At 38.9% G+C, this 23,435-nt stretch overlaps 1 long non-coding RNA gene across 2 annotated transcripts in view; it reads right to left on the bottom strand.

Annotated features, from left to right (window-relative positions):
* LOC122236465 overlaps positions 1–11,546 on the bottom strand; it is a 36,255-nt gene extending 24,709 nt beyond the window's left edge. For both annotated transcript variants that reach the window (XR_006214542.1, XR_006214543.1), the window contains exons 1-2: positions 11,446–11,546; positions 11,174–11,315 (exon numbers count right to left, since the gene is read on the bottom strand). This is a non-coding gene — a long non-coding RNA (uncharacterized LOC122236465). The remainder of the gene's footprint in view (positions 1–11,173; positions 11,316–11,445) is intronic.
* Between the last annotated feature and the right edge of the window lie 11,889 nt (positions 11,547–23,435).

The following is a 23,435-nucleotide window of genomic DNA, read 5'->3' as shown; positions in this document are numbered from 1 at the left end:
TTGGCTTTGGTCATAATCCCAGGGTTGGGGGACCGAGCCCTGTGAAGGGATCTGCTCCATGCTAAAGATTCATTCTCCCTCTCCCTTTGCCCCTCCCTCACTCATGGGCACGCACTCTCTCAAAATAAAATAATAGATATTGTGAAAACATAATCATTTAACAAATAGGATTTATTAGAGGGTAAACACACATCCAGAAACACATTCTAGAAACAAAGAACTATAGCCAACAAAATCATCATTAAATTCATTACCTAATATAAGTGCATTTAGTGATTATAGATTTTATAATGCTTGAGATTTATTCAGATTTGCCTTTCTAGGAACATAAAAGAGAATTTTTTTCTCTTGAAATCTAGCAACAGTCTACTAATGAATGGTCCTTAAAAATGAAGCAAAATGTCATGTTTTGTTCTAAAAATTCGTTCAATGGTATTTTCATATTTTAATAATATTTTACTTAAAAAATCACAAGTTATTATGGAAATGTCAAAAAACATGTAGTCATAGAAGTTATGGGTCACTAAACGGTACACCTGAAACTAATAATATACTGTATGTTAACTAACTTGAATTTAAATAAAAACTTTTAAAAGACCCATGTAGTTCAAATATCCTTAAAATATTAACTTGGCTTATTGAACTTTATATTTTCATTAAGGTTTTTTTTTTACTGAAACATTTATGATTGTTATGCTGAAATTTTATCTGGTAGACATGTTGAGAATTAAAAATAAAAAACTTTGATTTGTATACCTCATCCCTTGGCTTCTGTATCTACTCCACTTTTCTAGGACCTGTTTAAACATTTGCTTGCCTTTATGTTTCCCCCTAGTGATATCAATATTATATGTCATGTGATGCTCATGATTAATTACATGCATCACTGTAATCTACACGTATATCCATCTGGCCATAGCAAAATGGAAACCATATGAAATGCCAATATCCATAATAAAATACCTAAAACATTTATAGACACGCACCCAAATACACACGTGGTTAGTGCAGTGGGAAGTGATATGATATGATTCTTGGGCAGTGATATCTGGCTCATATAGTTAGAGAAGGAGCAAACATCAGTGTTCTAAGAGAAAAGAGTGAAGGGAAGACAATGGGCCAAGACTAAAAAGCTTCCATTTCTGATAGCTTTTAGAATCTTATTTCCAGGCTTCCTGAAACTGGCTGTATTTCCCTTTCCCTTACATTTCATGAACACTCAATACATCCCAGTAGTATATTTGTCTATTTTTGTTTCGGCTAACTTCAGTAGGTTTCTTATATATGTATACAAGCAAGCCATACTTCTTAGGAATATTTTGTGACATTAGAAATACATAGTATCTCTAAAACAAACAATTATAAATGTGTATTTCACTAAGCTCATGGTATGCCAGGACCCCTTAAAAATGATGTTACTACATGACTAAAGTACTGAAAATAAATTTTCTTAGGCACCACAATTATATAGATACAACTCCCCTTTCTCCCCTATGTAATTATATACTTTAGTAGTACAAATCATTGCTGAAAGAATTATTTAATGAATAAAAATCAAGCTAGTCCAAAGCTACTAGTTGTTTCAGATCTTCCTGTAGAATTAGGTAGTTATTTTTTCATCAACATATATTAGCTTTTACTAAATCCATATCAGAATAAATAAAGATTTATGGAAAGCTGATGCTTACTGTAACTTCTTAATTGAAAGATGATTTTACTGGTCACACTGAACATTGAAATTCATGCAAAAAAAATTGTTATAGGTAAAGGGTAAAAATCAGAACTATCATTAAATAATAATTTTTTGCATGATTCCTGAAAAGGAAGAGGAATGGATTCATTTTCACCTAGGGAATGCAGCCAGCCAATGTTTTTGGAATCAAATAGTTTTTGTAACAAAACAGGGGAAAGAAACACCAACAAAATCTTGGATATATTAAAGATAGGAACAATTTGTAGATCATGAGACCATAATATACCTAAGAACTCAGTAATAATACGTTCATTTTTTTGTTTTTCAAATTTTCCCAAACTAGGTTTGGAAATTTTTCAAGTTAATTTCATGTTTTTAAATTGTTGGAGTAAACATTTGAGCATTTACTTATCAAATTACTTACAGAGATGATTTTCTTCTATGGTTAAACTGTGACTTTGGGTCTGTTAGCCATCTGAATGTCTTCTTTGGAAAAATGTCTATTCATGTCTTCTGCCTATTGTTAAACGGTATTATTTGTGTTTTGGGTGTTGAGTTTTATAAATTCTTTATATATTTTGGATACTAATCCTTTATCAGATACGTCATTTGCGAATATCTTCTCCCATTCTGAAGATGGCCTTTTAGTTTTGTTGATTGTTTTCTTCTCAGAGTCACTCATAATCAGGGAAGAAAACAGGATGGAGGGCCTCCAAAAGTTAAAGACAGAACTACCTTTCCATCCAGTAATTGCACTACTAGGTATTTACCCAAAGGATACAAAAACGCGGATTTGAAGGCATACGTGCACCCTGGTGTTTATAGCAGCCTTATCAACAATAGCCAAATTATGGAAAGAGCCCAAATGTCCATGACTGATGAATGGATAAAGAAGATGTGGTATACAAATACAATGGAATATTTCTCAGCCATAAAGAAAAATGAAATCTTGCATTTGCAAAAACATGGATGGGGCTGGACTGTATTGTGCTAAGTGAATATAAGTCAGACAGAGAAAGACAAATACCGTAAGAGTGAAATCATATGTGGAGTTTAAGAAACAAAACAGGTGAAAATAGTGGAAGAAAAAGAGAGAGGGGCAAACCATAAAACAGACTCTTAACTATGGAGAACAAACTGAGGATTCCTGGAGGGGAGGGATTGGGTGGGGGATGGGCCAAATGGGTGATGGGCATTAAAAAGGGCACTTGTGGTGAGCACTGGGTGTTGCATGTAAGTGATGAACCACTAAATTCTACTCCTGAGACTAATATTACATTGAATGTTAATTAACTAGAATTTAAATAAAAACTTGCAAAAAGAAAAAAAAAAACAAGGAAAAAACCCAAACAACTCTGTGACTCTGGGGAAAAAATGCTGCTACACAAGTATCTCTGAACATTAAATAAGAAAATACATTCATGTAAAATGGTACAAAGAGTGGCTTAAGCCATACGAAGTTGCCATCTTTTGTAGGTAAAAATGGCAAGGTCATATTGTTCAACGTAAGAATCATTTATATATATAAATCATATATATATGATTTATCATCTTGTATGGATACAGACAAGATCTGGAAGTCAATTTGAAAAAAACAAACATAGATATGCTTCACATGTAGAAGCATCAATGATTTAGAAAACTATTTTCAGTATTTCTTTAACCTTATGGATATGTTATATATATCTCCTGTAAGTATATATTTTGGGGCCCCTGGGTGGCTCAGTTGGTTGAACTTCCAGCTTTGGCTCAGGTCATGATCTCTCAGTTCAACAGTTCGAGTCCCACAAGGGGCTCTCTGCTGTCATGGCAGAGCCCATGTTGGATCCTCTGTCCCCCCTCTCTCTGCCCCTCTCCTGCTCACACTCTTTCTCTCAAAAATAAATAAAACATTTAAAAAATAACCTCTTTAAAAATTTTTTTAATGTCTTTTTTTATTTTTGAGAGAGACACAGAGTGCCTGTGGGGGAGGGGCGGAGAAAGAGGGAGACACAGAATCTGAAGCAGCCCCCAGGTTCCAAGCTGTCAGCACAGAGGCCGACCAGGGGGGTGGGGCTCGAACTCACCAACCAGTAAGGTCATGACCTGAGCCGAAGTCAGGTGCTTAACCGACTGAGCCACCCAGGCACCCCTAAAAAAGTAACTTCTAAAAAAGTATTTATTTTCGTTGAAACTTTTGATAACTTTTGCTCAACCATCATTCTAAAAGACTTCTTCCGGTTATTTGATAATCTGCTGTTATGAAACTGACTCAAAGTCTCCGAGTCAGAATATGGTAACTTTGATATGTAATAGACTGTGTGCTTGTACAACATTATTTTTATGGAATCTAGATTATCTTATGAAGCACAAACTTAAAATCGCAGGTAGGAGATTCAGAAATTTGTTAATCCGTATTTATTTAAACAAGTGCTGATTTGTTTTTTAAGTTCTAGCAGACAAACCCCTTTAGAGGCGAAGGACATTTCATCAGTTTGTTATTACAGAGATGTTACATCTGGTATAAATGATTATTAGTGGTTGGCAGAAATGCATTATTAATTTGGTGGATCGTACTTCTCAATATTCATTATCCATGGCAGGGTTTTTCAGATCGGTTCTCATTAATCACCAGCCCTAGGCCAGTATGCTAATTTGAAGTCTACACAAGCATTAGTAAATATTTGTTCCTTGGCAATACAATGATAAAACTATGAACGAGTGTATATCATGTCCAAGGACTGTTGCTATAAAGGGCCATATATTGAATAACCCTGGCCAGCTTGAAAAGTCTTTGTTTTTCCATAGAGCCCATAATACCCTTAGTAGCTGGGAAGTCACACGTTAGATTATTAACCTGAACCAGAGCGGTCTCCTGAGTTTCTTGCTTGTATGTTGCCCTCCTTCTGGCTTACCGCTTTTATAGTCCAACAGTGTTATTCAGTTAATTCTCAAGGAATCAACAATTTGAAATATGCAATATAATGAACCATAAATGAGCCAGGGTCTCTGTTAAGGAAGAACCACTCTCTTAATTATAAGGATATGTACAGGTCTGTTATGAATGAAGACGTTAGATTCAGGTGTTGTTACTCAATGTCATTAAACTATTGAAATGACGAAATTACCAGGATCCAAATCCTTAATGCCACCAAGAACCAGTGCTCTTTAATCCCTAGAGTTGTCTCCCAAATTAATGAAATTTCCTTGGGATTTGGTGATTTTTTTGACATGAAAGTCCTGTCGTGGAAACCGAGTGACATTTGTTTGGGTTGTTACAGAAAGGATTCTTTCCGTAGATGAGAGGTTGGACCAGTCCCTGAAATCTCTCAGATTCTGAGATTAATGAGTCCAGGGATTTGTGAAGACACTGTAATCAGTTTGCTGTGATCACAAATGTTATACAAGCAGAATTCCATCTCAGGCTCATAAAAGTTTTAGCTTCCTTGTAATGGAGATCTAGTTGATAGGATTAACTATACTCTGTGCAAAAAATGACAACTGACCTGAGGATAAGCTATTACAGACCAATGTCTCCTGCATTTCCTACACACAAATTAGAATACATTGTAACTTGCTATCCATGCTTATGACAAAACGCATTGAAAACCGGTATGGATCCCTTTTATAAGAGTACTCTTAATTTCAAATAGTATGTTTGTTGAACTGTACCTCAATCTCATTTTATTGAACTGTACCTCCATCTTATTTTAAAACTTAAGAGTAAACATAGGCATGTTTAAGACCTTTTGTAGTTAAGAGTTAACACTCTGTAAGATAATCAGCCATAATAAATATTTAAGAGTACCAATGGAATTAGAATTATCGTCAGAATAAAATATTTCATCCTGTTTATTGTTATCGCGCAAAGATTCTGGGTGGATTTTTCACTAAATTTAGAGGGGCCATTGAAGACAGTCTCCGACCACACACGGGCTATGTGACATGTGCCAAATTCACTTTTGGGGACCCTGGAGTCATTCTCTCCAGCAGTTAGAGTAGATCTTCAGAAAACTGTCCACTTACCTGACCATCAGGAGAGACATTTGACGCATTAAAGTACTACACAAAATCATTGTCGTTTGAAATATTAGCCCCAAATAATCAACCACAAAAGCACGCGCTCTAAATTGGGAACGGTGTTTTGCCATTGAGGTGTTTTTCGGATGACAACATTTATGCATAATGCATAGCTGGGGAGCAGTAGGAAGAGGAAATGAGTACACAGGGATTTTAAATTTAAAATTGATGAATGGTTCTAAACAATGAGGAGGAGACCAGTTAGCAGTGAGTAAATGGAGTTCACTTTCCTATAAACCACTTAAGGTCAAAAATCACATTGCTGCGGCCACAGTTTGGCAACGTCCCTGTCGTGCAGATGTTTGTTTACTACGTAGGATACTTGAGAGAGCAACTGTTTTATACCGCAAGAATGCCATTTTGTCTCCTAGAAAGGTTAGCTATTTAATCGTGAAAGCAAGCTTATCCTGAAGGTTTTGAAAGTTCCATCTTCAAGGGCCTATACTTGTGTATTAAGAGAATATGACTTATATGAGGATATTATTTCTAAAAATCATTTTCGGTGCCAGAGTTTACACATTAATAGCAAGAGAAGTATTTCTGGAACCCACTGGAAGGCTGTGTATATGCAAACTCAACAATTAATTTTAAGATAATAACTCAATTGCCCACCAAGTGAGTAAGTCCAGTTTAAGAGGCTCGCACATATACGCAGAGGTTAACATTGCTGAGTAGGAGATGACTAACAACTTAAAGTATTTAGAGGAAAGGTCAGCCTAAGGAATTTCCTTGAAATACTTTAAATGTCGTACAGGCACTTTACTTGCATGTACCTAGCTGAAAATGGGAAGCCAACTATTACGATATTCCCCCTGCCACTTCCACTCTTGCCAATATTCTCTCTCCTCTCCATGTTTCTCTTGATTTCCATATGGCACAGTAGGTTAATCGCCAAAGCAGATTCATGGGAATCAAACAATGACCCAGCACCAATCTTAATGAATGATTCAGATGATACCAGTAGACGTCAAGTACAGCTAAGACAGTCTTTTCCAGAAGACAGAAGCCATCAGACAACATCCAGAAGTGTCCCATTTCTTCTTTGTTAGGACATTTTTGTTCCCAGAGAGATCCACTTAAATTTGGGGGGAAATATCTATTATATACACCATGTATTACCTAACTTACTAACCCCATTTCTCCAAGAAACCCTGCCTGTTAATGTTTAACATTGCAATCTAGGCTCTCTAGATATACCTTGATATGACCATTTGCTACCCAGGAACTTCCCTTTTCTATATCAATATTGTATCATGTTAATAAGCGAGGGTGAGTGAAGGCCAGTAGCATATATATGAAGGAGATCTTGCATGGGTTTCTCATTCCCCTGAACTTTCCCAACAGGAAGGAAACTAGCCACGGGTCCTCTCCTTTCCAAGTTGCCAAAAAGTCAATTTCCGTAAGTCGATGTATCCATTTTCCTTTGTATTCCCAAAGGTACGGCAGTAGTATATTCTTTTCTGGAAATACTGTTCTTATGGCAGTTGATAAGAACTTTATCAACGTTGGCTTTTCAAACTATAAACTCTTCGAAAAGAGAGACGGTGGAATGAACATAATATGGAGCTCCAGTTGAACCTGAGTTTGAGTTTGAATTTCATAGTCTACTTGCTTTATAGCAGCGGGCGCATCGCTTACTTTTTCTGAGAAGTGGTTTCCTCATATGAAACAAGTCAAAAGAGCATCACAGTTTTTAGGGTTTTTATGTGGATTATGAGATACGACGCATGTGAGGGGTGCTGGCAAAGTGTCCAATGTGTAGTATGTGCTCAATACATACTTCCTTTCTTTGCCTTTTTGTGAAGTTAATCGGACCTCAGGTTTTTCCTCTCTGATCAGTGACGTTGCACATTTTCTTTGTTCTTGTTTCAACCGCTTGAATACTTCCTTCCTATCTCCTTTGCTAATGCTCTTTTCTTTCTCCGTTACCTTAAATCTGGACGTGAAATTTTCAAAGTGTGTGCATAACCATTTTACTTTCTTATTCCACGGTTTTAGACTCCTGAGTAGACGCTAAATATTTTATTGTGAAACCACGCTCACAATACGAAATAGAACGTAAGGCTCAAACCGCATCTGACTCAAAGATACAGTGTTTAAATAAAAAAGAAAGTAATCTGGGACTCAGATATCTCTGCTCATACGTTCAACTCCCATCCTGATTGTGGGAGATTTATATTTCCAATTTTATTTACTACTTTATCATTTGAAAAGTTTATACATTTTTCAAAATCCAAGGGCCAGAGGGGAGGTGGGTGGGAGGATGTGTGAAATAGATAAAGGGGATTAAGAGTACACTTATCTTGACATGCACTGAAAAATGTATAGACTATATTGTACACCTGAAGTTAATGTATGTTAATTACACTTGACTTAAAAAAAAGGACAAATATTTCTCATGTAATTTTGCTTCCTCATTTTTTCTTTGATTCAAAAGGATTTGTGTAAATACTATATGCCTGGTTCTGTGTTGGGTGTTTCGTGTGACATTAAACAAAAAGATCATGTTTCCTACATGCAGGGAGTGAGTAGATTAAAGCCGCAGAAAGATCTTAGTCAAATAGTTGCCTGAAATATAACTGCAACTATAACACACAATGCAGAGGAAAGAAAGGAATGTTCGAGTTCACTTTTCAAGAGACCGTGAGCTAGTCAGTTGCCACACTGAGCAAGTGAACTTTGAGTCGACATGAGCAAGTTACCTATGAGGCGGAGGTTGAGAGGAGAGGGAATCCGAAAAACAGTCCCAGATTCCTGGGGCAAGTTTGTACTTTACTGTTGTTCCTCAGGACCAGTACACCCTCTTCTCTTGTCTTCCACGTAAGAATCAGCTGGTTGTTGGAAAGGAGCAAGAGGCTGCCAAGAAACCCAGAAGGCATGGGTTTATCAACACGACCCCTAACTGGCCAGGTTAAGAAGTAGCTGTAACAGTCAGATCGTCAATGATATGCTTACTTGGCATTGCTTTTTTTTTTTTTTTCCTTTTTAATTCATTCATTTATTTTGAGAGAGACAGAGACAGCTCGCGTTGGGGAGGGGCAGAGAGAGAGGGAGAGAGAGAATCCCAAGCAGGCTCTGCGCTGCCAGAGCGGAGCCCCACGTGGGGCTCGAACCCACGAAGCCCTGAGATCATGATCTGAGCAGAAACCAGGAGTCCAACGCTTAACAGACTCAGCCACCCAGGCGCCCCTGGCTCTGCTTTTATATTTGTGACATCTGCAGCTTACTTCCACATTTTGTCCTTGCTCCCTCCATCCTCCTATTTATTTCCTAGGGTGGGTTAAAAGTACACTGATAAAAACCAGTCCTAGTTTGGTGTCACCTCGTTCTTGCTATAGTATGCCTTTCAGGACCAGAGGTCTAATATCTTCATGCCTATTTTATTTCCATGAAAATAACGTTCTTAGATTCCTTGTATATATACCATGTGTGCAATATAATAAAAGCTCACAACCTTTTATCATATTATTCACTGGCAGGGTAGTTTCTCATAATTACATACATATGGTATTACTGAACGATGAGAATTTTTCTTTTATCTTAGAAAATAAAAACCTTAATTTTTTTTTTTCTGTCAGATCATACAGACACCCTGTCAAATTTAACCCTCAAAGAGTCTGCGGATCCGCATATTTGGCGGTGTTAACGGAAGTTCCTACCTTTGTTCAGGTGCTGCCTTGATCTGGAATCCTCTCCGCCATGATTTCCCTTAATCTAACGTAGTGATCTCGACTCAGTTCTATTGATAACAAGCTTTCAAAGATGATATTGTTGGCTGGCCCACTTAAAGGCTTTCAAAAAGACTAAAGTCATTAGCAAGCCAGCTATGATCATTTAATCTCTGTTACAGTCCAGTGATGCCTCTGAGTCTGTAAACTTGTCCTCCTACGTGCCATGATGCAAGGGGAGCAGGACAGTTGACCGCCTCCATTGTGGGTTCTCAGTCAGTCCTGAGACAAAGCCTGGTAAGTTGCCACCAGTCTTACCAGAATATACCTTTTGGGAGGAATCCTAGCAGTTAGCGGCTGTTTTCTTCTTGTGAAGACAGCTGTTCGCCGCCTTCTCTGTCCGCCGAACAAGCGCCCAACCTCACAGGACACCATGAGTTCTCTCTCTTGCAGGCAGTAGGGTGTCCTTCCCTCCGTCCCTTGTTATACTTTGCTCCAATCAGTTCAAATGTGTCTCTTGCCCCTCCCTCCTCAGCTGTGACTGCAACCATGTAGCTCTTTAATTATTGCACAGATGCAGTTTATACATCGATCAGACCATAAGGATTGTATCCCAGCTTGACACCTGGGAGCCCAGTCGGCTCTCTTATCAAGGTTTCCCTTAAGTCACAGAACGTTCTGGGGTCTTATGCTCTCCTCTACATCCCCATAATTCTTTCCTTTGCTACCACTTAAAGTTCATTTGCTCTATTCTAGTTTGTTTTGCCACTGTCAAGTCAGGGAATATTTCTTGCACTTTTAGCACAGAGCCAGGCTTCTGAGAAATGTCAAATTAAGATATTTCAGCTCATTATGGCTTCATATTCCCCTTTCCCTTACTCTATTAGAGTATAAAGGATGTTGACATTTTATTCTCTTGATTAATCCCACATAGTTACAATTACAAGAGTATTTTAGAAAGAGTTGGAGTAGAAATAAGCATTTGATATTTAAAGCCTGGAAACAATAAAACCCTTTGATATACACAGAGCGCAAGAGGGATATTTCATGGGCTCCATCCTTTTAAAATTTTTTCACCACGTGATATATTTTCTTGTATTTAAATACTTTGTAAAACCATATTAGCTTCTGCAAAAACAAAACAAACCCCCCCACACACCTGTCCAATTAACAGTTTTTTCTGGCCATGTCGTCAATGACCGAAACTTATCTAATTAACAATCAACAAGTATGTAGACAAATATGTGTTTAAAATCTGTTAGCTCTGAGAACATGTTCTATAGGGTATAGAGGATATGAGAGATTCTGTTGTAAACATTGTCCTTATCTCAAAGAACAATGTAACATAGCGTGGAGAAGAAAGATAGAAAGATTTAAAAAAAATTAAATGACTGGGGTGCCTGGGTGGCTCAGGTCATGATCTCTGGTTTGTGAGTTTGATCCCCATTCTGGGCTCTGTGCTGACAGCTCAGAGCCTGGAGCCTGCTTCAGATTCTGTGTCTCCCTCTCTCTCTGCCCTTCCCCCACTTGTGTGCTCTCGCTCGCTCTCTCTGTCTCAAATGAACGTTACAAAAAAGGAAGATTAAGAGTCCACTTATCATGATGAGCACTGAGCAATGTAGAGAATTGTTGAATCACTATATTGCACACCTGAAACTAATATAATACTGTGTGTTAACTATACTGGAAATAAGGCAAAAAAAATTAATTAAAAAAATAAAGAAAAGGAGGTATCATGGTAAGTTGCACTTACCTGGAAAGTTTCAAGGAAAAGGAAGCTCCCGAAATATATCAGAGAAGGCTAGGCTTCAGAGGCATGAAGAAAAAAATACAAACTGACAATAATGTAGAAAAGATGAATTCATGAAACACGATGAGAACACTTTGGAGAAGAGCTGTAGGGAGACGCCAAGGTTAGAGAGATTATTTAGACGCTATAATATGAAGCTAAAGAATTTGAACGTATTCTTCTGCCTTCTTTGCCAAAGGAAGTGTTTTCTTTCCTGCTGTGGTCTGATTACTTACCAGAAGTTTCATATTCTTAGGGGTGCGTTAGAACTAGTGACTTTTAATAGTTTTATGTTTATTTATTTAGTTAGTTTTTAAAGTGTATTTGTTTACTTTTGAAAGAGAAGGGGAGAGAGAGAGAGAGAGAGAGAGAGAGAGAGAGAGAGGGAGAATGCCTGTGAGAGGGAGACACAGAATCCGAAGCAGGTTCCAGGTTCTGGGCGGGGTCAGCACAGAGCCTGACTCGGGGCTCGAACTCAAAAACTGCCAGATGATGACCTGAGCCAAAGTCGGATGCTTAACCGATTGAGCCACCCAGGCGCCCCATCTTTTAATAGTTTTAAAGTGAAATATCAGATCATTGTAGTTCCACGAGTGGATCACGCATTCACAGAATATTGGGAGTTGTCTCTTTTTGTCTCTGTGTACTGCTTGATTATTTTGTTTGAGTAAAGGGCAGACTGGAGTAACGAGAAGCCTAAAGGATTTGAAACCCCTTTTTCATCATGTCTGTATTATAATGTTACCAGCTGGCTTCTGCCTTATATAACTTGTTCCTCCCTGTAACATTGCATAATACGGTGTGTTACCCTATGCTGTGAGATACTTCGATTTGGATGAATGATGAGTTATATATACAACGTTGGAGGAAAATATAAAACTGATAAGCCATTCATCTGATATCTGTTCAGAGTTCCAATTCCATTCATATCTATTAAGATTCAGTTTCTCTTTTCTTTTTGCAAGAAAAAGAAAAGTACAATTTATTTGTAAAAGTATACTTCAAAAAATTGTGCTTCAAAGTTTGTACACATAGCTTTGACGGGAGAGATTACTAATTAACCTGAACCATTACATTACAATGTCAACCAAATAAATATTAAATGAGCCTAATTTAAAAATTTTTTAATTTAAAGGCTTTTTTTTAAATGGATGCACAAGAAAATACGCAGGAGACTAGATTTATACAAATGTATTTATGATAATTCTAGTGGATTCAATAAACAATGACCCCCTAACATATATACCTAATTCTCCATGTGTTTGTTTATTTTAGAATGTCAGTTTTTTACTAACCTCTCTTTATTTTTGCATATTTTATAGCATCAATTCATATTATTATTTATGTCTCCTTATAGTTATAAAGAATATACCCAGTCCGGCATTTCTGCGATTTAAAGATTTTTTAAAAATTAGGACTTCAGGGGCACCTAGGTGGCTCAGTTGGTTAAGCGTCTGCCTTCGGCTCAGGTCATGATCTCACGGTTCGTGGGTTCGAGCCCCACATCGGGCTCTGTGCTGACCGCTCGGAGCCTGGAGCCTGCTTTAGATTCTATGTCCCCCTCTCTCTCTGCCCCTTCCCCACTTGCGCTCTGTCTCCCTCTGTCTCAAAAATAAATAAACATTAAATTTTTTTTTAAATTAAAAAAAATTAGGACTTTAATGAAAACAATTGTCTTAGAGTAATAATCCCCGCCGTATTCTTCTGTCTGTGTGTGGTGTTTATTTTTACCCCCACTGCTCTCAAGTCAGGGTCTCTAATTCACAATCATTCTTCCACCACAGTCTTTTTTCTGCCCCTTCGCTTACGATTCTATCTACAAAGACCATTCAAACCATAGTAGCTTTGACTGCTTTAACGGGGGGGGGGGGAAGAGGACTCTCTCGAAAACACAAAATGGCCACTTCTTCCACAAGGATTAAAGTAAAGATTACGTGTCCATCTCGGACGAGGCCACACTTTACAAGGGAAATGATTGCTGCCGGGGTCACCTCTCTCTCTCCTCTTCCTTCTTTGTCTTTTACAAACCTTTCTTTTTTCTACTTCAGGACATAATTATGGCCTCTTGTGTTTAAACAATAAACCATACGCTTCTGGTCTGTGACTCTCAGCTTGTTAAGTTTAATGTATTTCTGGAATCTGTATGGGTTATGTGTGCATGATGTTAAGTCTAGGGCTGTGGCCATGGAGGTGGGAATAGGGAGTGGTAAACACTAGACGCTTCCTTTGACCTTGACACTCATACCATCGAATTTAGGGGAAAAGACATAAAACAATGGACCATAAATGAAAGCAAGACAACAATATTCATGATGCCACTAAATGTTATAGAATTTAGAGGAATAGAATATTTGCACACATATCCATATATCCATATATATATACACATACATATCTCCATAAATACACATATCCTAATATATATACATATGTATATATACAATGTATATATCACAAGTATTATATTTCCTTACTATAATATATTACCTATTTATATTACCTTACTAATTAATATACTACTTATCCCCTTACTAATTCATATATGCATGTGTGTGTGTGTGTGTATATATATATATATATATATACACATATGTATATGAAATAAATCTTGAGCTAGGTTATCTTTGAGAGAAGTTCAGGTAAAGTCCATGCAGGAATGAAGACCTGCTCCCTTGAGGTGTGGCCTGAGGGAAATACAATGACGTGTTTTTTCCCTTTGTTCAAGTTCCTCAGTGCCTTTTAAAAGCACTCTGTAATTTTTCTCATGTACGTTTGAAGTATTTCTTGCTAGGTTTACATCAAAGAATTTTATTTCACTCTGCTACCGAAGCATTGCCCCTAAGTGCGCATGGGACACACTAGAGCCCTGTCCTCGGTGGTTGGCCTCATGCACTCTTATTAGGCACCATGGGAGCACCTTTGCAACTCGTTTGGGGAAGATGTCTGTGGGTATGTTTTCCTTTACCTCTTCTAGTCACTTAGTCTTTTTCTATGAGGGGATTTGTAGAGGCTCAGAACCTTCATTGGTATCGTGCTCTTATTTTCACCAAAAGCCTGTTCTTTGATTGCTGATTTTATTTAAATCTACTCGACATACGACATCCTGTAAGTTTAACATCATATACTGCGTGTTGATTTGACACATTTATATATTGCCATATGATTGCCACTGTAGCATCTTCATTTATGTATCTCTATCAAGTCACAGAATTATAACTTCTTTTATTCAATAGCCAAGATATGGAAACAATCTAAGTGCCCATCGACAGATGGATGGATAAAGATATTCTTTTATTATTTCGGCAATTCCTTTGTTTTGGAAGACTTGACTGTACTTTAAATAAAAGAGGAAAATTAACATTGGTTTTGCAGTGATTTCAAGTAATTGATAAGAAACAATTTGTTTACCCTGTTGTTATAGTTTAATTTATCTCAAATTATCAACTAATTTATTCGGTAAAAATAAAATAGCCCTGGTGACAAAGTTACAAAAGCATATTGGGCTGTAGGAAAAGTATAAATAGATATAAGCATCGAGGACTTAAATTAATCATATTGTCAGGTCCAGGAATTGCACTTCCAAGAATCCATTCTGAAAAAAAGGTATTAGGAATTAAGATGGTAATTTATGCACTGGATTATTTGTTATAACATAATTTATAACAGTAAAAACTCGGAAACAGAATGAGAGTTCCCGAACAAAGAAATGGTTCAATAAATAATAATATGCTATAAAATAATAACGGGTGTCTCCTTTGGGTCAGAGCTGAGATGCATATAAATGTGAGGGACGTCTTGGGGAAAAAGTTAAACCATATTTACAATTAGTTTTGTTATGTGTGGAGAAGTGCCTAGTAGACTGAGCAGAAAAAAGACTGGTCAGAAGAAACCCAGAGCGACAATGGTTTGCAGAGAATCGAAGAAAACATCACGATAAAGGAAGGCTTTTGCTATTCCGAATCAAATAGTAGAACAGGGCTTATGAGTCAAATGGGGGTAGTGGTTCCAAATATAGTACAGTGTCACTTGAACTTGTCTGATACAGACATCCTGGCTGTGAGCAGCTCTCTTGGGGAAAATGGTACTGTTTCATTTCGGAGCCAGCTAGATAAATGGAAAGAACTCACCATGGCTAATTTGAATATACACATTAAAAAAAAAAATCTGATTAAATAGTCACATCCCTACCTGTTATGTTTAATTTAAATTTAATTGTATATATATTTAAAATATCATATTAAGTAATGTATTATAGAAAACTAGTTTTCTACTGTCACATTTTATGAGTTAATTTTATTCAAACTCTTCTCTTTAAATTTTGACATCAGTATTTTTGTCATCATTACAGCCAATTTCGAGTCATCTATCATAGTTTTCAATAGCACATTATCTTCAATTCTCATCCAAGTTGTTTTAAGTACTGCGCTTTTTCAATCTGAGTATGATACTGTTTTTGGAAATTTTATCCTAATTGCCTAAACAACAAGCTATAATTTGCATAACATGATATTTTTATTTTTTTCAGGAATCTTGTTGATATATATACCACATTTGCACAGGGTGATTGGTTTTATCATATTTGCAGTGGCATCCAACATTTGTAAGTAAAAGCTTCTAAAAACGGAAAGAATTCACCAATATCTGTTAAATGTCCTTCCCAACTCTTTGCCTGTATTGTGACCGAGAGTAGGGGAGTTTAATACGACCTTGAGGAGGACGATAAATGTAAATTTCTGTCCATTCAAAGTGAATGCAAACTGACCCTGTCTTTCCAACAGGGATTGATACTAACTGATTTGCCAAATCAGTGGCTAAGCATCAGGCTCCCAACTTGCGTGTTGAGCTAATGAAGGTACCACATCCAGCACAACAGCAGTGACTGGGGCCACCACTTGGGTAAGTTCAGGCTAGCTCACTGTCGTCTAACATACTCCACCTGAGCCTTTCAGTGGCCAGACCGGAGACACCAATGCAGACCTAATGGGGACCACAACTCCTGCTTCTTTTACAAGCTGGACGGTGGCCCTAATATCTGGCATTCTACCTGAGATACGGTTTTAATTCTAATTTAATATATTGGCTGAGGAAGAATACAGTATCAGGGTCATTTAGTTGTTCTGTATTACCAATTACATACCTCTCTATACTTGTTAGGAAGTCAGTGTGAGAATACTCCAAGAATAACTTGCCTTCCATATTTCCCCAGTGTGATAAGGGACCGTAATCAACTGGTGTCATGTTAGCTCAGACACTTTATCCAATAGGTTTTATTCATTTATTTGTTTATATATATATATATTTGTTATTGAGAGAGATAGAGAGCTAGGGTGGGGGGTGGGGGCAGAGAGAAAAGTGGAGACAGAGAATCCCAAGCAAACTCCTCACTGTCAGCTCAGGGCCCGATGTGAGACTTGAACTCACGAAGCACGAGATCAGGGCCTGAGCTGAAACCAAGAGTCGGACGCTTAACCCGCTGGGCCACCCAGGCGCCCCTATCCAATAGGGTTTGAGACAACCAGCTGTTTCCTTTTCTTAAATAAAGGTATATTTGACCATTAAAAATTATACATGTTTAAGGTGTATAATGTAATGATTGGATATATGTATACATTATGAACAAAATTGTCACATTCAGGATTATTTAACATATCTCTCACCCCAGATAGTTACCACTTTTGTGTCTGTGTATGTGATATGAATACTTAAGATCTGCCTTCTTAGTAAATTTCAGTTATGCAGCACAGGAATTGGCAACTATGGTCACGTTGTGGATTAGACCCAAGACTTACCCTTGCACGACTAAAACTTTGTACCCCTTGACCGTCACCTCCCTATTTCCCTGCTCCCCGCCCCTTGTAACCATCGTCTAACTCCCGGCTTCTATGAATTTGACCATTTTGGATTCCACATAGAAGAGAGATCACACAGTATTTGTCTTTCTGCATCTGGCTTATTTTACTTAACATAATACTCTCCAAGTTCGTCTGTGTTATCACAAATGGCAGAATTTCATTCTCTTTTAAGGCTGAATAATATAATATTTTCTTTATTCATTCACTGATGGCATTTACTCTTATTTCTATAGCTTGGCTCTTGTGAATAATGTTTAAATAAACATGGGAGTACAGCTATGTCTTTGAGATCCTGATTTCATTTTACTTGGCTGTCTACCCAGAGTGGCTATTGTCTTTGCTTCCATATCCTGACATTCAAGTAGCCATGGGTTCTTTTGGAGAAGGAAGATTGGGGAATCCATTCGGAATATACACGTTCATGCTGCAATGTCCTTCCTCTCAACTGATATTTTCTGGGTCTGAGAACTGGCTTACCTCTGGGCACAGGGTGAGGATTCTGCCTTTTCCATTGCTGTAACTGACATCAGTTTTCTGCTCATGCGCTCTTGCTTTTGTTTTTTTGTTTGTATAGGTCAAACAATGCCCTTGTGGACCATGCATCTTTGATCCACTGCTAAGAACACCAGTGGCTGTTAGATAGTTCCCTGGATTCTTGCAGTCAAGTCTCCCTGACTGCTATTCTGTCTCCGGTGATCCTTGTAGAACTTACATCCAGCTTGCCTGTGATGGTTACGTGCTGATACTTTGCAACTAAATTTTTGGAATCCTCTCATCTCCCTTGACAGTAAGGAGCCCTTCCTGTAGCAGCGTCCCTACTGTCTACACTTGCCTTTGAAGAACAGTCAACAGGAATGTTCTCACCGGGATATTCTTTATTGCTTTAGTGAAGGAGCATCCTCTGGGTCCATCAGAGAACAGGTCAGTTTGTGGGTTCTCTTTTATTATATGATAAATCCATTCCATCATGCCCACCTGCAGGCCCTTTGGTGAAGAATTCAACCTTCTTATAGAAGGAACATCACCACCTTAGGTGAGCCAAACTGATACTTAACTCTGTTATCGGTGTAGGGAGGTGAATACAAATCATATGGAAGACAAATGTCTTGTGAGGCGTATGCCTCATATGGAGCCTCTGTATCATCTACAGGCAGGTGGGAGTGGAATACCTCTGTTAGCTTAGTGGGTTCAAGGGAGTATGAATTCAAAGTCATAGTACATCCCTACATGTCCCTATTCCTGAATTGAGTAGTCTTCTCTATGACGGGTCTGAGTATTTAGCCAAAGGAGATTGCTAGGGCAAGAATTGGGCCTTCTCATAATCATGTTATGGACATACTTTTTGGTACAATCTGCCCTGTAACTTTAGGATCTAGAAATCTCTTTAAATGTTACCAGAGAAACTTTCTGGTTGGTTTTTACATCATGTCTTAGGCTGGTAATTGACTGCCCTAGACCTGCAATTTTATTTCTTCAGAGTTTCAGTTTCATTTAAGAAGAACCAGCCTTCTGGTTACCATTGCTACTGTCACCCTCACATTTTTAAGGTATCACATGAGCCACCACTCTCCTTCAGCCTTCATCTGTTCCAATTTGACACAGGTGAAAGTCTGGATAATTGTGATGCTAGAACACGTAAGGAAATATTTCCACTTCCTTAATCACCAGCAACAGAGCTCTTATGGTCTGGCCGGCACACAATCCAATTCTAAAATCCCATCCTGAGGGTCTGAACCCTGCACTTGTCTAAATTCAGGTTGCCTCAGAAGCAAACCCTGAACGAGGATTCAAGGGCAAGAATTTATTTGGGAGGTGAAGGAACCACCAGTACGGGAATGGTAGGTGAGAAAAGAAAGGTAAGGCAGCCAATACAAAATGGCAGTGTCTATGCAGAACTAGTGTGTTAATTCCTCCGGGGGACCCTGGGAGTCATTGCCCCGCAGGGAGGAATGAGGTGGAGCATTTTATACCCCAACTTTTAACAATCATCGGTTTGGTGCCCTGTGTGTGGTGAAGGGATGCTACCATTGACTTTTCCACGACTTCCATCTTTCCACACCAGCAGAAATTGGCTCCAGTGGCAGGAGAAATGCCTCCGTCAAAGGAATGTAGGTGATTACAATCGGTAGGCTGATATATACTAAGAATATGAGTGAGCAGATATGGGCAGTGCAACAACAGAATCTCTTTCACACCCTACGCTCCATAGCCTAGGTTTCATCCCATTATATTGACCACCTGCCCATCCTTTCGCCATACATTTGCCGGTAGATTCATGCCCATGTTGTTTCTTCCCATCCTCTGTGAGGGTTGCTTCAACAGATAGCAAACGCATTCAAGAAAAATAGATGATAAACTATCTCCATTATGTTTTAATCTTGCTCAGAGAGGCAAGGTCGATCAAGAACAGGAGTACTCAAAATTTTTGACCTGTATAAGATTTTTATTCTTGCTATTTCATCACCGAAGTGCTGTTTACTAAGAAAAGCAGATAAAACTTGCTTTTTTCTTATCTTTCAAGGTAGGGATGATTATAATGTTCTGTGCAGAGTTACCTCTGCATACACCAAATTCTCTGAACTGTACGAATCTATTCAAACATTAGGAGACTCGGGCACATGATTTGAAGCTCCTGCTGATATACCTTTGATGACTCTCAAAGATAGGAGGGGGGTGTTGAGATCTCCTAGTGGTAAAGGCAGTCTTTTGGAGGGTGGATTAAAAGAGCAGCACAAGGGGGCACCTGGGTGGCTCAGTCGATTAAGCTTCTGACCTTGGTTCAGGTCATGATCTCACCGTTCATGAGTTCGAGCCCCACATAGACCTCTGTGCTGACGGTGCAGAGCCTGTTTGGGATTCTCTCTCTCTCTCCCTCTCTCTCTCTCTCTGCCCCACCCCCCTCTCTATTTCAAAACAAGTAAATAAACTTAAAATAAAATAGAAGCACATGAGTCCTAAATTATAAAAGTAGTAGTCAGTCCTATGTGGCAAAGTGGTTAAATCAGTAGCTATTAAAGACTAGAGCAATTAACGATCAGTGCAGTGTAAGTACAAAGGGGTCATTTATCAGTGACCTATCATCCTAGGTCATTTATCAGTGACCTAGGATAGAATATGACACATAGGAAAAATAGAAATTTTGTGTTGCTATATTGATTCCAGAGTGATATGTTTTAAGTTCGATTGACATGAATAGAACGTAGGTAAGAGGTCACGGCTTTCATCGTGTCAATGACCAAGTTACCACGCACTTTATGATGGCAGTGGTCGATTCGTTATTGTGGGAACTATATTTCCAACAATGTTGAAATTAAACTGTTAAAAAAAAACACCTTGGGTGGTATTTAGGGCAGGTAATCAGTCAGAATGTAACTGGGAGATGAAATCACTCTAATTCCTTGAAATAGAGAGAGTTTACTATAGGCAATTGTCACGCAGGGGACGAACGTGCTGAAAATCCAAACAGGAGGTGGTGAACAACCCAGAATCTAGCAACAGCAGGAAGCTGCCAAGCCCCGGATGCTAGAGGACACGAGGGAAAGAGTGGTAGCACCGCGGCTCAGGGGCAGAAGTGCCTACTGGAGCTGTGATGGGCTGGCTTGTCTGGCAGGCAGCGGGGTTACAGGGAGATGTAACCACTTCTGGGGACGCTACAGAAGGCAGAGCCAGCAGAGAACCAGCTCCTCCATTTCTTCCTACTTCTAGTCTCCCAGCCTCTACTCTCTGCCAATGCCTTCCGCTGGGCAGAGGGCACCGGGCCAGCTGGCACGGATGCCTAGGAAATGTCTGCAGAGGAGAGGAGAGGAGAGGAGAGGAGGAAGAAAGGCGGGGGGGACCCAGGAATGAAACCAAAGGGCTGGCATGAGAAAGGCATGATTTCCAGTCAAAAGAATTACGTTTCTTTATGTGGCATAGAGTTGAGAGGTTTTCTGTAAGCAAAACAGGAGGTGCGGCTGAAGGGTCAGTTTCACCTCACTGAGAATTACGCAGTTATGTCCGAACACGGGAGGACTTTGTTCTTGGTGCTATTTGAGAGCACTGGCTCCAAGAATAGACATTGGCACGGGCAATGAGGCAAGCTGCCAGGGTCACTGAAGAGCCCGCGGGACAACATGCATGGGGGCGCTGTGTGCCGCTTCTGAACAGAGAATTTAAGAGCCACCACCTGTGGGGCGCCTGGGTGGCTCAGTCGGTTAAGCACTGGACTTGAGCTCAGGTCATGATCTCACGGTTCGTGGGTTCGAGCCCCACGTCGGGCTCTGTGCTGACAGCTCGGAGCCTGGAGCCTGCTCTGGATTCTGTGTCTCCCTCTCTCTCTCTGCCCCTCCTCGTGCTCTGTCTCCCCAAAAATGAAAAAAAACGTTGAAAAAAATGAATTAAAAAAAAAAAAGCCAACCTGTGGTTCTACTCTTGTTCTTTTCCCTCCGCCCTAAGAGTGTCCTATCACAAATAAGGTACCGCTGACCTATAAAAGACGAATCTGGTTGCCAACCTCCCTGGTTGTGATAAAGCCCTGAGATTGCAGGCTTCTTGAGTTTTGGTTCTTGCAGCATAACTCAGTGACAACTGACCTGAGGGACCGTTCTCCACTTCCTGTCCGTGGAACAACTTAGGTCACCCCTCTCCAGCTCGCGAACACCCAGTCACCTTTGAAATGCAATTTTGGTTCCATTTCTCCTAGCAACATTTTTACCCCCCCCCCCCCCACTCTCCGATGAGGCTAGCTTTCTTCGTTTTACCTACTGTAGAAATATCGTTCTTCCTCTGAAGGCAACTGTTACTTTTGCATCTTATCTCACATCTTTTGAGATCTTTCAGTTTGTTCCAATAGTTCATTTGAACATTATCCCTGAAAAACTCTGCACTCTGAGGCAGTCATAATTATTTAACAATCATAATTTATTTCACAAAGTCATAATTTCAGGCATCATAATTATTAAATCATTCACCAAGTCCTCGACATCCATTCTCCTTTTAAAGTGCTTCCATCATAAATATGCATGTGCTTTGAGCAATTAAAAATACACGGCATGATGGTCTCTTTCCTGCAACACAGCTATTATATCACCCATCTGATCTCTTATGCATTTCAAAAATATATCTGTAGTTGTGCCCATTATGTTTCCAACATTCTCCCTTCTAGATTTCTTAAGGTATAATTAGCATACATTATATTAATTTCAGGTGCACAACCGTTAATAATGGTTCGGTATTTGTATATACAGCAAAATAATCACCATGATAAGACGAGTTCACATCCATCACTGTACATAGTTACCGAATATTGTTTTCTTGTCATGAGAACTTTAAAGATTTGCTCTTCTAGCAAGTTTCAAATATGCAATGTAGTATTATTTTTAAAATCTTTATTTATTTTGGAGAGACAGAGAGGGACAGAGCACGAGCAGGGGAAGGGCAGAGAGAAAGGGAGACACAGAATTGGAAGTAGGCTCCAGGCTCTGAGCTGACAGTACAGAGCCCGACGTGGGGCTCGAACATACAGACCGTGAGATCATGACCTGAGCTAGTCAGACGCTTAACTGACTGAGCCACCCAGGCACCCCTGCAATGTAGCATTATTAACTATAGTTGCCATGCTTTCCGTTACAGCCCCATGATGTTTTTAAATATGTAAAGGTCTTTAATCCGAAGTAAGTAGCTTACAAGAGATAAGAATCTTGATACTCGCCATGAAGATTACAAACAATTCCAAAACCGTTATTTTTCTAAATTCAAGATCCTGCTACATCTACCACTAGAGCGCTAACGAATGCCGTGGACTGTTTGATTTGAACTATTTCATTTCAGCTGATGTAAAGCCCAAAGAGTTGTGCTTATTGATCTAATGGATAGAGTGGCAGGTGTCTGGAGACCTCTAAATTTATCTCATGTCAATCTTATGCTTTTTCTCTTTATTGTTGCTTCAAATTTTAATTTCTTAGGGATGTTATATATTACAGACGGATCAATTTATATTCAGAATAATTAGTAGCTTGCGTTAAAGGAATGCTCTTCAATCATAAGCTGAGCGACATTAAAATAAAATTAAAATGGTTTGTGCCCTTGTGTGCCTCAGCTGTTTGTACAAAGATAATAATTTTTTGGACTTTGTGGCGTGGTAGAGACAATTTCAGGGATTTTATTTTCTCTCTCATCTGGAGAGGAAATTGAGAGAGGGAAGGATTGCTATGAACAACTTGGTTTTAGGTAACAGCCAACCAATTAAAAGCTTAATAGTATTTTTCATAAAAGTACTAACCTTCACTATCTTTCTCCATTAAAACTGCTTTTAATTCTCTCCATTAATCATGACTGTTAATGTACAATGTATCCGTGTCCAAGTGCAATGTACCTTATCTCCTTGGCAAAACAGG

This window comes from Panthera tigris, chromosome A2, assembly GCF_018350195.1.
Source record: "Panthera tigris isolate Pti1 chromosome A2, P.tigris_Pti1_mat1.1, whole genome shotgun sequence".
NCBI classification, from domain to species: domain Eukaryota; kingdom Metazoa; phylum Chordata; class Mammalia; order Carnivora; family Felidae; genus Panthera; species Panthera tigris.
Note: the sequence above shows the minus strand (reverse complement) of the source record. Positions and strands in the feature narration are given on the sequence as shown.